Raw genomic sequence first — 13,087 nt, forward strand, 5'->3', positions numbered from 1 at the left:
TGACGTTGTTCTGCCCAGCTCTGAGAGTAAGGGCTTCCTTAAATCTCGCTCCCTGGGTGCCTCACGTCTAAGGAGGTGCTCCTGAGATTAGCAACAGCAAGGGGACCCCTGCTGGAACTGCGTGAGGCCCCCAGGCTGGATGCACAAAGGAGGGGAAGTGTCCGTGGGGCTCACCATCAGTCACCAGGAGGAAGTTGGAACCATGGTCAGGAGGGCCTTCGGAGCCACAGAGGTACCACCTGAAGCAGTCTGAGGGGATGCTATTCCATCTTCTCCGTCTCATGGAGCCTTCTGTTGGCTGAACCCAGCAGGGGTCCTGTGGCTAATGGGAACTTGAAGATGCAGCAAGCAGCCAGCAGTCCCCTGTGATAAGAAACACAAAAGGAATGGACAGGCAGGACCTCTGGGAGCCACCCACTTGACTTTCACAGGGCTGTGTCCTCTGAAGAACAGAAGTGTGAATGGCACCTTTCTTGTTCTGTTGAGAAATCTGAGAAGCTCAACTTGTATTCTTGTACAGAGAGGATATTTGGCCTGTTTTTTTTCCCCCCATGATAGATATTTGGTATATTTCCCTGCGTATCCCCCAAGTGATTCTTTGTCTCTTAATGGTACCTCACCTGTGAGCAAAATTGCCCCTGAACTGCACTCAGATCTGAAGATTTCCATCTGCTTTTCTACTTTCATACTTAATGAGGGGTGGCATTGAATTTTAGGTGGTTAGAAGTACTAAAGTTAAAAAAAATCCTCAAATATGTTATAGGTCATGTGGAAGCTTTTGTAAACTCATGGTATTTGGCAGCCTCACCACAAATACCAAGTATGTGTGGCTTTGGCACCTTTCAGGAGAATCTTCAACAAATGTTTTTTCTTTTAAAACTGTGTTTTATATGACTTTTTCTTGGCTGTTGGCATTGGACATCCCAGTTAGATGCCATCTGGAGGCTTACAGCATGTGGCCTTCCCCAAAAGTCACTGTCTTGCTTATAATTTTCCTCTCACATGTTCCAAGGAATGGACCTACCTCAGTGATCTGTTGCCTCAACTACAATAGCAGAAGTCCTTGCTTTTAACTTCATTTCACTAGGTCCATAGCTTTATGGCTAAATTAGATGGTATTGAACAAGCTACATTCAACATGCATTTATAGGAAGCCTTAAGAGTGGATAAAACCCTAGAAACCCTCAAAGCCAATAAGCTTCGGTCACTATATAAAGGATTCAATCTACAGCTTTTAGATTGTCTTTTAATACTTTCAGTGGCAGGGAGATTGTTATTTTGAGAGTGAACCCATTTAAGTTTGAGGAGCTTTAAATGGCTAGAGAGTTATTTCTCATAATCAACCAAAATCTACCCCTATTTTCCTCTGAAATTATACAGAATATGTCTATTTTCTTGACCACATAATGGTCTTGAACTATGTAACTACAGCCATCCCCTACCTCTAAGTTTCACCCAAGATAAATACCAACAAATGCCTCATACATGGCTTATATCATGTTTTCCAGATATGTTAGTTGGTTTCAAACCTCCTTCATCTCCTACATATATAATTGTAATTATACCTACTTTTATTTTCCCACCTTTTTGGAATGACTTGCTTTAAGTGGGGAGAAAACCATTCTGGATTTCATGTGCACTCAGCTTTTTCTCTTTTTTTAAATTGTATTCACTGCTTAGAAAAACTAATACCATTGTTACCATAACTATCTGGTGAGGCATTTTGATCATGGTGGCTCTAGCATAAACAAGGTCCTTGGCAACTCATTTAGAAATCAAGTTGAATTTGAGCTATTGAAAATGAACAATAAAGACATAAGTGGTAATACTCATACCGTGACAGAGTAATATACATTATTTTAAACTCTATTATCCATGTAAATAAATAACAATGTCCAGTTTAATGAATCCTTCCATTTAAATGCCCCCCAATAAATATCTCCTAATAAACGGCTGAATACATTCATCAGCTTCATGTTCATCAGCTTAAGCTTCTACTGCACATCTTTTCCTCCTATTTCTACAGGAGAGCCAAGTTGGACAGGAGCTAAATTATAACCCTGCCATTGGGCAGGAGTCACCTTGTTGGAGGGCATCTTAGTCCTCCCTGTTGCCCTGAGATGGAGCTCTCCAACCTGTTCATCCTTTGTCCTTGTAATGGTACCCTGGCCACGGTCTGTGGATGTTGGCCTATTCTCTGCATCATTTTGATCATGATCCTACTTCGTTCCTACCCACTAATCCTATGAGGGAAACAAGAAATTATTGTATGCTTTCTATGCCAGATGTGAGTGCCCTATCCTCTTTCTGGCTGTCTTGAGCCCCACTTGCCAGGCACTTCATCTAGCCTTTGCTGCCCTGGCACTGACAGCTGGATGGGAGATTGTGAGTCTTGTCATTTCCCTCCAGCTCATGCCTTTGGAAGCAGAACCAGTCTTCTCTGTCCTAGGGCTCCTCTAAATCTATCTGGAATTTCTATCATTTATTACCCCTAACTGGTACTGAGTACTAATACATCCCTGGTACTTGGTAGAGAGAAGGAGCCTTTGACTCTTCTCAGGTACCCAGGAAGCACAACATTATTTTTAAAAATTATTTTACTGCCCATGGAGATCAATACTTTGAATTACAAGAATATTGAATCATAAGTTTGAGTATTGCCAAACCATGACATTACTTTGTCGACAAAGATCTGTCTAGTCAAAGCTATGGTTTTTCCACAAGTCATATATGGATGTGAGAGTTAGACTATAAAGAAAGCTGAGCGCAGAAGAATTGATGCTTTTGAACTGTGGTGTTGGAGAAGACTCTTGAGAGTCCCTTGGACTGCAAGGAGATCCAACCAGTCCATCCTAAAGGAGATCAGTCCTGGGTGTTCATTGGAAGAACTGATGTTGAAGCTGAAACTCCAATGCTTTGGCCACCTGATGCAAAGAGCTGACTCATTTGAGAAGACCCCGATACTGGGAAAAGATTGAGGGCGGGAGGAGAAGGGGACGACAGAGGATGAGATGGTTGGATGGCATCACTGACTCAATGGACATGAGTTTGGGTAAACTCGGGGAGTTGGTGATGGACGGGGAGGCCTGGCATGCTGCAGTTCATGGGGTCACAAAGAGTCAGACACGACTGAGCGACTGAACTGAACTGAAACCATTAGATTAGCTTCAATGCAGATGAAAAAGTGGAAATCAGTATGTAACAAAAGATTTACAAAAAGGAGTTAAAGTTAGTTTTCAATAATCAGGAAGGTGTTAAGAAACATTAGGTGTTAAATTTCTCGTTTTCTGTATCTGTAATGATTTTCAAGAGAGCAATGTCTGCCTCATACTGGAGGCAATACTGTGTCCCACTGCGCTGCACGGATCAGCCTCCGTTTAGTTGCTCAGCTAGAAATCACAGAACTTTTGTTAACGGCACCTTTTCCTTCCATTAATCTTTTTAAAATTGAAGTATATTTGATTTGCATGTGTTGGCTTACATTGTGTTAGTTTCAGATTACAGCAAAATGATTCAGATACATTAATAAATGGGCTTCCCTGGTGGCTCGGACGGTAAAGAATCTGCGTGGGGCCAGTGGCAAAGGACCTACCTGCCAATGCAGGAGACCATCTATAATGCATAAGACCTGGGTTCAATCCCTGGGTCAGGAAGATCCTCTGGAGGAGGGCATGGCAACCTGTCCAGTAATCTTTTTAGAGAACTCCACAGGCAGAGGACCCTGGTGGGCTACAGTCCATGGGATCGCAAAGAGACAGACACAACTGAAGCCACTTAGCACGCACACACACACCTATTAATATGTATATATATACACACATATATGTATGCCTATATATATTCTTTTTCAGATTCTTTTCCCTTATAGATTGTTACCAAATATTGGATAGAGTTCCCTGTGCTGTACAATAGGCCCTTGTTTATTGCTTTTATATAAAGCAGTGTGTATCTGCTAATCCCAAACTCTTAATTTATCCTCTTCTTCTCCCTCTGGTAACTACAGTTGGTTTTCCAAACCTGGGACTCTGTTTCTGTTTTCTAAATAAGTTTATGTGTATTACTTTTCTAGACTCCACATAGAAGGACATCATATGATATTTGTCTTTTTCTGACTTACTTCATTTAGAATATTATGTTCCATTAGTCTTCATTCATTTAGACACTCTTTTAACTCATAAATTTATCTCAAATTTCTTCCTTTATGACAATATTTTTCACTTTTCCTCCATTTAAAATACTCACCACCATTGACCGGATGCATTTTACTGAGTTTCTGACTGGTATTTGTACTTGGATATTTCTCAACGTTGTATCCATCTCAGCTATTATTCCCTTGCTAATAAAACCTGCTTGAAGCAAAAGGCTAACAATGGCATAATTATTCATGAACTTTAAGTAGGTCTTTATTTCCCAGAGAATAAAGTTTCACTCCTGTAGAATGGCATGCTGGGCCTCCCATGATTGGGAGCTCCACTCCACCCACACCCCAAGTCTCCCTACATACAATAAAAGTCTCCTTAGAATTTCGGTGGACCCTTGACCCATTCATCATCTGTGTATTTTCTCAAGCTGTTCCCTCCCTGTGGACTATCCCTTCTCCTTGCCACCCGCAATGTGTCAACATCCTTCAAGGGCCAATTCAGCACCAAGCCAGTCATCAAACTTCAACCAGCCCCACTGATTCTTGCTTCTTGACAACATACAGAAACCATCTCTCTGACGTTCCTAAACAGCTTTATTTGTAATTTTCATAATAGCTGCCACACTCTGCATCAAGTTCTTTGTATTTGTGAATATCTTCTCTGCCAGGCCATCAGCTGAAGGAGTTGTCAGTTAATGTTCTTTGTTCTCAAGCAGCAGTGGCCAACTCAAGCTGACTTAAGTGAAAAAAAGAAAAGAGATGGTGTTGTGAGGAATTAAGGGTGTGAATGGGAAACCTCTTAAAGGCCCAAGACATGTAGAGACCTGAGACTTGGAAGCAAGCACCCTGGCACTGAGCCTCAGCTCTCACCACTTGCCCAGAATGTATCACTGTGTGTGTCATAGTACACATTCAGTGGCTCAAGTTCCGCACGTGTAGAATGAGGATGGTGGTAATGTGACTGTTTCCTAGCATCACTGCATTGTTTGCTTGGCACAGCTCTCATTAAATGTCATTTCAAAAACAAAGGTGGGGAGATTATGAAGCTAGAGCTCAGGAAGGACCAAAAAACTGTCCGGAATGCAGGTGGCATCTCTCTGATTCAAATATCCCATTCCACCCCCAATTATAGACCGCACTTCTCTGCTTCTCATTGTGCATGTATGTGTGTGTGTGTGTGTGTGTGAAAGTCACTCAATTGGGTCTGACTCTTTGCGACCCCATGGACTGTAGCCCACCAGGTTCCTCTGTCCATGGAATTCTCCAGGCCAGAATACTGGAGTGGGTGATCATTCCCTTTCCAGGGGATCTTTCCAACCCAGAGATCAAACCCAGGTCTCCCACATTTGCAGTACTTGTCTATAGCTCATATGTTGTACATCTCATCTCTTAGAAAGATAGAGCCTGTCTTTGTCTCTGCTCCACATTCTGGGGGAGGAGCCCATGATTGACTCAGTTTCAGTTCCAGTAGCTGCGCCAAGATTAATAGTGACTGAGCAAATAAGCAGGTTCCATAAACCTGTCATTATGAGAAGGCATTTTCAGGAGAAGAAGGTTTAGGGAGCAAGCAAAATACGTACTGGTCCGCTGAAACGTCTCATTGATTTTGCTATCCTCGACATCTTGTTCTGTATCTCCAGTTGGATTGGATCGAGATCAGTTCAAACGTATTTGCACTTGGGGGTTGATGCTGCTAACGTTTTTATTCCATGCACATCATTTGTTCGGTTATTCTTTGAAAAGTATTTGAACAGTAACTTTTTCTGTCGTCAGTATTATGCCATGTACTGAGGGCATTATGGAGTGAGGTATCTTGAAGTTCTTGACCTCACTGTGTTAATATATATTGTTTGCTGCTTTGACTTATAAAAAAAAAAGTGTAATCTTCCCATACTCACCAACCCTGCCTGGTTTCTAAGTATTAATAACACAGTTAGTTCTTTGTCAGCACCACTGTGCTTTCCATTCTTTTTCTCTGGCTATTATAAACAGTGCTGCAATGAACATTGGGGTACACGTGTCTCTTTCAATTCTGGTGTCCTTGGTGTGTATGCCCAGCAGTGGGATTGCTGGGGTGTATGGCAGTTCTATTTCCAGTTTTTTAAGGAATCTCCACACTGTTCTCCATAGTGGCTGTACTAGTTTGTATTCCCACCAACAGCGTAAGAGGGTTCCCTTTTCTCCACACCCTCTCCAGCATTTATTGCTTGTAGACTTTTGGATAGCAGCCATTCTGACCAGCGTGAGATGGTACCTCATTGTGGTTTTGATTTGCATTTCTCTGATAATGAGTCACGTTGAGCGTCTTTTCATGTGTTTGTTAGCCATCTGTATGTCTTCTTTGGAGAAATGTCTGTTTAGTTCTTTGGCCCACTTTTTGATTGGGTCGTTTTTTTTTTGGAATTGAGCTGCATGAGCTGCTTGTATATTTTTGAGATTGATTCTGTCTGTGAAAATCTGATTTGTAGATTGTTGTGAAAAAAATTCATGGAGGCTCCAATTTTGTAGATACAAGATCTTCCTTGTTTACACAGTATTAGTCATCCATCCATCCCCTTTCCTTCCTCCTTTCGTGTTGTTACCGTGGTCTCCATCCATCACTTTTGTGCACTCACAGAGGCATTGTGAGAGCTCACTGGAACTGGAACTCAGTGGTCAACTCTTTCTGGGATTCTCAGCCAATGTTTCTGAGAAGACTGACTATTGATTCTCCTTGGAAGCTTTGAGGTCACTGCTCCTTTACCAGCCTCTGTCGCTTGGCCTGTCCTCTCCTGTCCCACCTCACAGCACAGTTTTCTCCGTGAATTTCCTGGCTCAGCTCCATGTTTCTGCCCTAATCTCAAACTCATCCCCACTTCCCTAAGTGTTTGTTTCTTTCCTTTTTTTCCTTAAACAAAAGCAACAGCAAGTCGCTGTACTGGAACTTGATGCCAGGTCATATATTCTGGCCCACAGTATGTGGGATCTTAGTCCCTGACCAGAGACCAAAGCCACATCCCCTTGCGTTAGACCGCCAGGGCAGTCCACTGTGTGCTTTCTGTTAATTTCTCATCTAGTGCAGCCTCATTCTTCACTCCCACTCGATAAGCTCTGCCCTTTATGGCTTCCAGCTCACCTGTGTCTCCGTTCGCATGTCTCCCTTGCTATATTCTGGCCCCAGTGCTCCGCTTCATGTAAGACGTCCACATCCTCCGTCTGCCTCTATGTCCTTGTCATATGCCTGTGAAAGCCAAGACTTCTCAAGAGTTATGTGCCCAGCTATGGGATATGGGTTTTCCCTGGAACATCCCATTGTATCCTGAGCAAGTCTGTGCATTAGTGCTATTTAATTCATTTTACAGCTGGGCGAACAGAAAGATAAAGTAACACCCTCAAGATCACACAGCTCATGCTGATGGTATTGATTATTTCTCAATCTACTGAAATTCAGAATTTCTTTACCTATTTTTCCATTTTCTTGTGCCTTCCTATGTATACACTCTTCCTTCTGTCTCAATTTGCAATATACTAAATGAGAGTGAATATAATCTCTGATTATGTGTGGTGAGGGAGGGTCAAAGGAAGTGTGTGGGAAAGCCTTTTCAGAGATGAGATACGGTCTATGAAAGCATTGGTGATCCATCATATTAGCTTACTTACCCCAACAGCAAGGCGTCATGATTTACATGCCAACGTTGGTGTATAATTTCTGTGGTTGAAAACAGTGGGCTTTACTCATGTATGCCAGTGGTTATTGTCTGAGGGTTTCAAAACATGGTATGTTCACAGTGCGCATGAATGGCAAGCAGTTGGTACTGTAACTGAATATGGTAACTTTTAAGAGTGATGGATGGGAAGCATCTCAGGGCAAGATCTGAGCTCCTTGGAAAGAATGCTGTGACCCCACCAGTGAAACTGGCCTGGCCGCTGGGGGAGAAATCGCACTCGTGTGTGGATAACTATGATCCTCTGTTGGCAGGAATGTTAGCTGTGAGGAACAAGTGAAGGGGAACACTATTAGGAAGATGGGCATATTGTTAATATTTTCCCTTACATGAATATTTGTCTTTTTCCCCATGAATAACTTAAATCCCCAAATGAATCATTTCCCTATCAGAGATATTTGAAAAATCAGACACATATGGAAGACTATACATTTTGGAAAATGATATCTTTAATTGGCCTTCTCATATTTTTCAGTTTTATTTGGACAGTAAGTTCTTACAGCACTGAGAAAAAGTCAAGGTGATATTTTCAGTTAGCATATCAGTGTGATCTGGGCATCTAACCACTATGCGAAGTTTAAAAAAAAAGTAACATTCCTCAGAGCTTATATGATATTGTAGTACAAGTGATAATGCTCATGCTATATCTACAGATAATCTGCCAGTTTCCAGAGGAAGTAGCTTCTTGTATTTTGCATTTTCCTCAGCCTACAGTCCTAGTACGCATCTAGGGGCTCAAGCACATGGAGCTCACAACTCTATTCACAAGGCTTGGGATAATCCGTGTCACTGGGTGAACAGCTCTGATCATGACTCTGAGGCAAGTGGAAGCCTCGGTCACCTTCATCCTTTGAGTTTTGGGTTTATTTCATTTTAGGGAGAATTAACTTCCTGAGTTCTAGAGAGAACGGTTTCTCATTTGCTAATAGTGAACTACTTCTCAGTGACAGACCAAATATATAGTAATTTTAATTTCTAACACTAATCTCCATGTGCTTCAGGGCTATGTATGTATCCCAAGTTCCTGGCACATAGAATGTGCTCAATAAACATGTTGAAGTCACAGGAAGAATAATACAAAAACAGATTGATTATACTGAACCACATTTGATGTGTTATACACCATTAGTAAAAGTCTCCTTATTTTAAAGTAAGAAAAATATCTATTTGCATAATATAAAGCCGTTTACTTTCACATTTGCCATTTCTGAGCTGGAACCCAGTGGCATTTCAATGCTTGACTTTAACTTGGTGGATTTTGGTGTTACATCGCCATCTTGTGGTTGTTGATCCAAAAATATTTCTTTAAAAACAAAACCCAAGTCCTTTGTTTTTGCAACATAACCGTACGGTGCAGAAAATCATTTGTGCTCGTGTGCTTATATCCACACAGACACACACACACTGGGAAGCTGAAGATCTGAAAGCGGTGTTTTAGGTTTGGAGACATAGATAAATATCTAAGAATAATCTTTTCATGCAGGTTCTTGTATGGTAAAACCAGCCATGCGGCACATCTACTAACAAATACATGATATTGTTGTAAATGTAATGCGTTTACTATTATACTATGGCTTCAATAGTAAAGGACCATATGTTTCCTCTATTTACCATAAATAACAGATGAGGAGAACAAATAGTATTTTTCTTCCTGCTCTGTTAAGAATTTGTTTACACTGTATGTGTACCATTTCTAATAGGGCACGGAAACAGAGATAAAAAAAACATACACAGTGGAATCACATTTTCTTAGATGACTATGACTAGAAATTTCCAAAGTAGCTCATTCATAAATAAAGCCATCTGACTTACTGTGTGGGTAACACCGTCCATTGAGAAGACCTTTTTTGGGGGGGAGGAAAGAATCACACATTTAACAGAGGTCAGAGTTGAGGGGACAGTGGGTAGAAAGTTTTGTTTTTATATTTTAAGATTGTCTGTGTCAGGGCTTAGTTGGAGAGTGCAGGCATGTGAGATCTTACGTTCCCAACCAGGGCTGGACCTTTGTCTGCTGCATTGGAAGGCTAATGCTTAACCACTGCACCACCGTGGAAGTCCTGAAAGTTCTAGTTTTAAACGATTGTGATTTTTTTTTTTTTTAAGAGACTTTAAAAGGAACACATATTTTAGTAGTCTTCTTCATAGGTAAGGTGTACTTTAATAAACTCCTTAAATTTGCTATTGAAACTTGAAATCCACATACTGCTTTTAGAATTGATTCAATTAATTTGTGACTAATGCTCACAGAAACATCATCTGTTCCAGAGCAAATGTGATGGCAGGAAAGAAGGAAGGACCATTTTTCAGAGAACCTTTCCCCCAGATCATGTCTGCTTTCATGAGATTATGCACACACATTTGCCTGCAGTCTCAAATCCTAGTAAGACCAATTAGTTGCAAAATAATGTTGTTAATCAAGGAATTCAGTCTTAGGTTTATTTATTCTCACTCTGATTTATTTACTGTCATTCTGTCACAGGCTACAGTTTGCAGAAGCCTTTCTTTTTCTAATTATATACATAATTACATTCATTGTGGGGTCATTGGAAAACAAAGATAAAAAGAATTAAAATAAAATAAATTACATGCAACTCATTGATCACTGCTCTTAGCATTTTGATATTATCATCCAAATTCTCTTTTTTTAAAGAAAATGGGATTATGATTGCATACACTGTTATAATATTTTATAATCTGTTTCTTTCCCTTAACTATGCATTTACATAGTATTTATCATTCCATTTTAATACTACACCTTAATTAATTTAAATTAGCCCCAATTACAGACATTTGGATGGTTTTCTAATTTTTATTCATATAAAATATACTGTAATGAGTCTATGCATAAGGGGATGTGTTTCATGTCTGAGACATATACACTCACCCTGTACTTAGTCGTTCAGTCATGTCCAACTCTTTGCAACCCCGTGGCTCCTCTGTAGCCTCCAAGTCTCCTCTGTCCATGGGATTCTCCAGGCAAGAATACTGGAGTGGGTTGCCATGCCCTCCACCAGGGTATCTTCCCAATCCAGGGATCGAACCCAAAGCTCCCACATTGTAGGCAGATTCTTTACCATCTGAGCCACCAGGGAAGCCCATATACATCTATTTGTTTCTATTTTTTGCCTCATTATTTACTTAGGATTTGTGAACTATTCCAAAAAAGAACTATTTTGACAGGAATGTCTAGCATGATAGATATTGGTAATTAAGACTAATTATAAATTAATTGCACAATAGAAAAATAATTCTCATTCATCTTTCTACCAGTCTAAGTTTTCCTGTTTACCTTCAGTTCCAACAACACTTCCTTTTTGTCATTGTTATTTATCGAAGTCTAATATATATACACTTGCTCCTTAGAAGAAAAGCTATGACCAACCTAGACAGCATATTAAAAAGCAGAGACATTACTTTGCCAACAAAGGTCCATCTAGTCAAAGCTGTGGTTTTTCCAGTAGTCATGGACGGATGTGAGAGTTGGACTATAAAGAAAGCTGAGCACTGAAGAATTGATGCTTTTGAACTGTGGTGTTGGAGAACACTCTTGTGAGTCTCATGGATGGCGGGGAGATCCAACCAGTCCATTCTAAAGGAAATCAGTCCTGAATATTCATTGGAAGGACTGATGCTGAAGCTGAAACTCCAATACTTTGGCCACCTGATGTGAAGAACTGACTCATTGGAAAAGACCCTGGTGCTGGGAAAGACTGAGGGGACGACAGAAGATGATATGGTTGGATGGCATCACTGACTCAGTGGACATGAGTTTGAGTAAACTCAAGGAGTTGGTGATGGACAGGGAGGCCTGGCAGTGCTGCAGTCCATGGGGTTGTAGAGAGTTGGATATGACTGAGCCACTGAACTTAATACACATACAGAAAATTTTACAGATCATAAGCTCTCCTGGTAGGCTGAAGCTATCTTCCAGCTATCATGCAGGTACTACTTACATTCACTACTTCACATACTTTTGGGAGTGTTCTTTCAAAAACTGATTTGTTGAAAAGTTGATCCATCATGATTAACTCTGCTGCCTCAGGGTACAGAGCATCTTCAAAATGAAAGCTCACTCATACCCACAGCTGATAAGGGCTGAGATGGATGAGAACCTTGCCTCAGGAGTTCCCACACGTAATTACTCAAGAGAATCACCAGGGGGGAGCTTTAAAGAAATACCAAAGCTCACTCACTTCCAGACAGAGATCCTGGGGAGAAGAAGCTTGTGTGTTATTTTTAAAAGGGCCCCAGGTGGTTATAATTGGTAGGGACTGAAAATCACTGAAACTTCTGTCTCCTTGAGTGATAGATTCATTTCAACGGAATAAATAAATTTTAACCCGTGGGTGAAGAATGTCTCTGTCTATTTGATGTACTGGTTGACTCCCAGAGATGAGCCTCTGTCCTAACTTTTGTACTGTCCAACTACTGAACAACTTCACAACTTTCACTCCTAGAGCATAAGGCCTTATACTTACTATTTATATTCACCACAAATGTGGACTGTCCTAAATGGACCAGTACTTCAGCTGGTCAGTTATTAACACGTGAACACAACTGAACTTTGCGAGAGGGCGTGGCAGTGGAGGAAGAGCCATACAGACCTTCCCATGTTGTAGAGGATAGCAAGTGAGACAGACATACAGAAGCAGACAAATTATATCTGTAAACTTGTATTAGTCACAGAGACATCCATGGCTTTTGGACTGTGGTTCTGCTCTTGGGAAAATGGGTGAACAACCTAGACCTCACAAGGGAATATCTAGAAAATTTATTAAAAATGGGCAGCTCTTTAGACCATAATTGAAAAGAATATAAGAAAGAATATATATATATATATGCATATATATATACATATCTGAATCAGTTGTTGTACAGAAATTAACACAACATTGTAAATCAACTGCACTTCAATTAAAAAAACACAACCCCTTTAGCATGTCAAAGGAACCAACAGAAGAGCCCCCAATGGCCAGATCTCAAACAACGTGAGTGACAAGGCATATAAAGGAATACTGGAACACAACGCAAAGCCCTAAATAAATACCTCTAAGTCTCTACTGATATAAACACATGTTTGAAGAAATAAATGATGATGGGAGAATAGACAAATCTCCCATATGGCTGACTTATAAATAATTAAGGTAGATATTATCCACTCCTAAATCTGAGCTGCACACAGGGCCTTATTTTTCCCAAAAAGTACCACGTGGAAAATGGGGCCTGGGGTCAAGGTGAACAT

At 40.7% G+C, this 13,087-nt stretch overlaps 1 protein-coding gene across 2 annotated transcripts in view; it reads left to right on the forward strand.

Annotated features, from left to right (window-relative positions):
- The window catches only part of HMGCLL1 (3-hydroxy-3-methylglutaryl-CoA lyase like 1), a 200,019-nt gene that overhangs the window by 179,271 nt on the left and 7,661 nt on the right, over positions 1 to 13,087 (forward strand). The window lies entirely within an intron of this gene.

This window comes from Bos grunniens, chromosome 23 (genome assembly GCF_055505025.1).
Source record: "Bos grunniens cultivar Pamir isolate PY7600 chromosome 23, Bosgru_T2T1.0, whole genome shotgun sequence".
NCBI classification, from domain to species: Eukaryota; Metazoa; Chordata; class Mammalia; order Artiodactyla; family Bovidae; genus Bos; species Bos grunniens.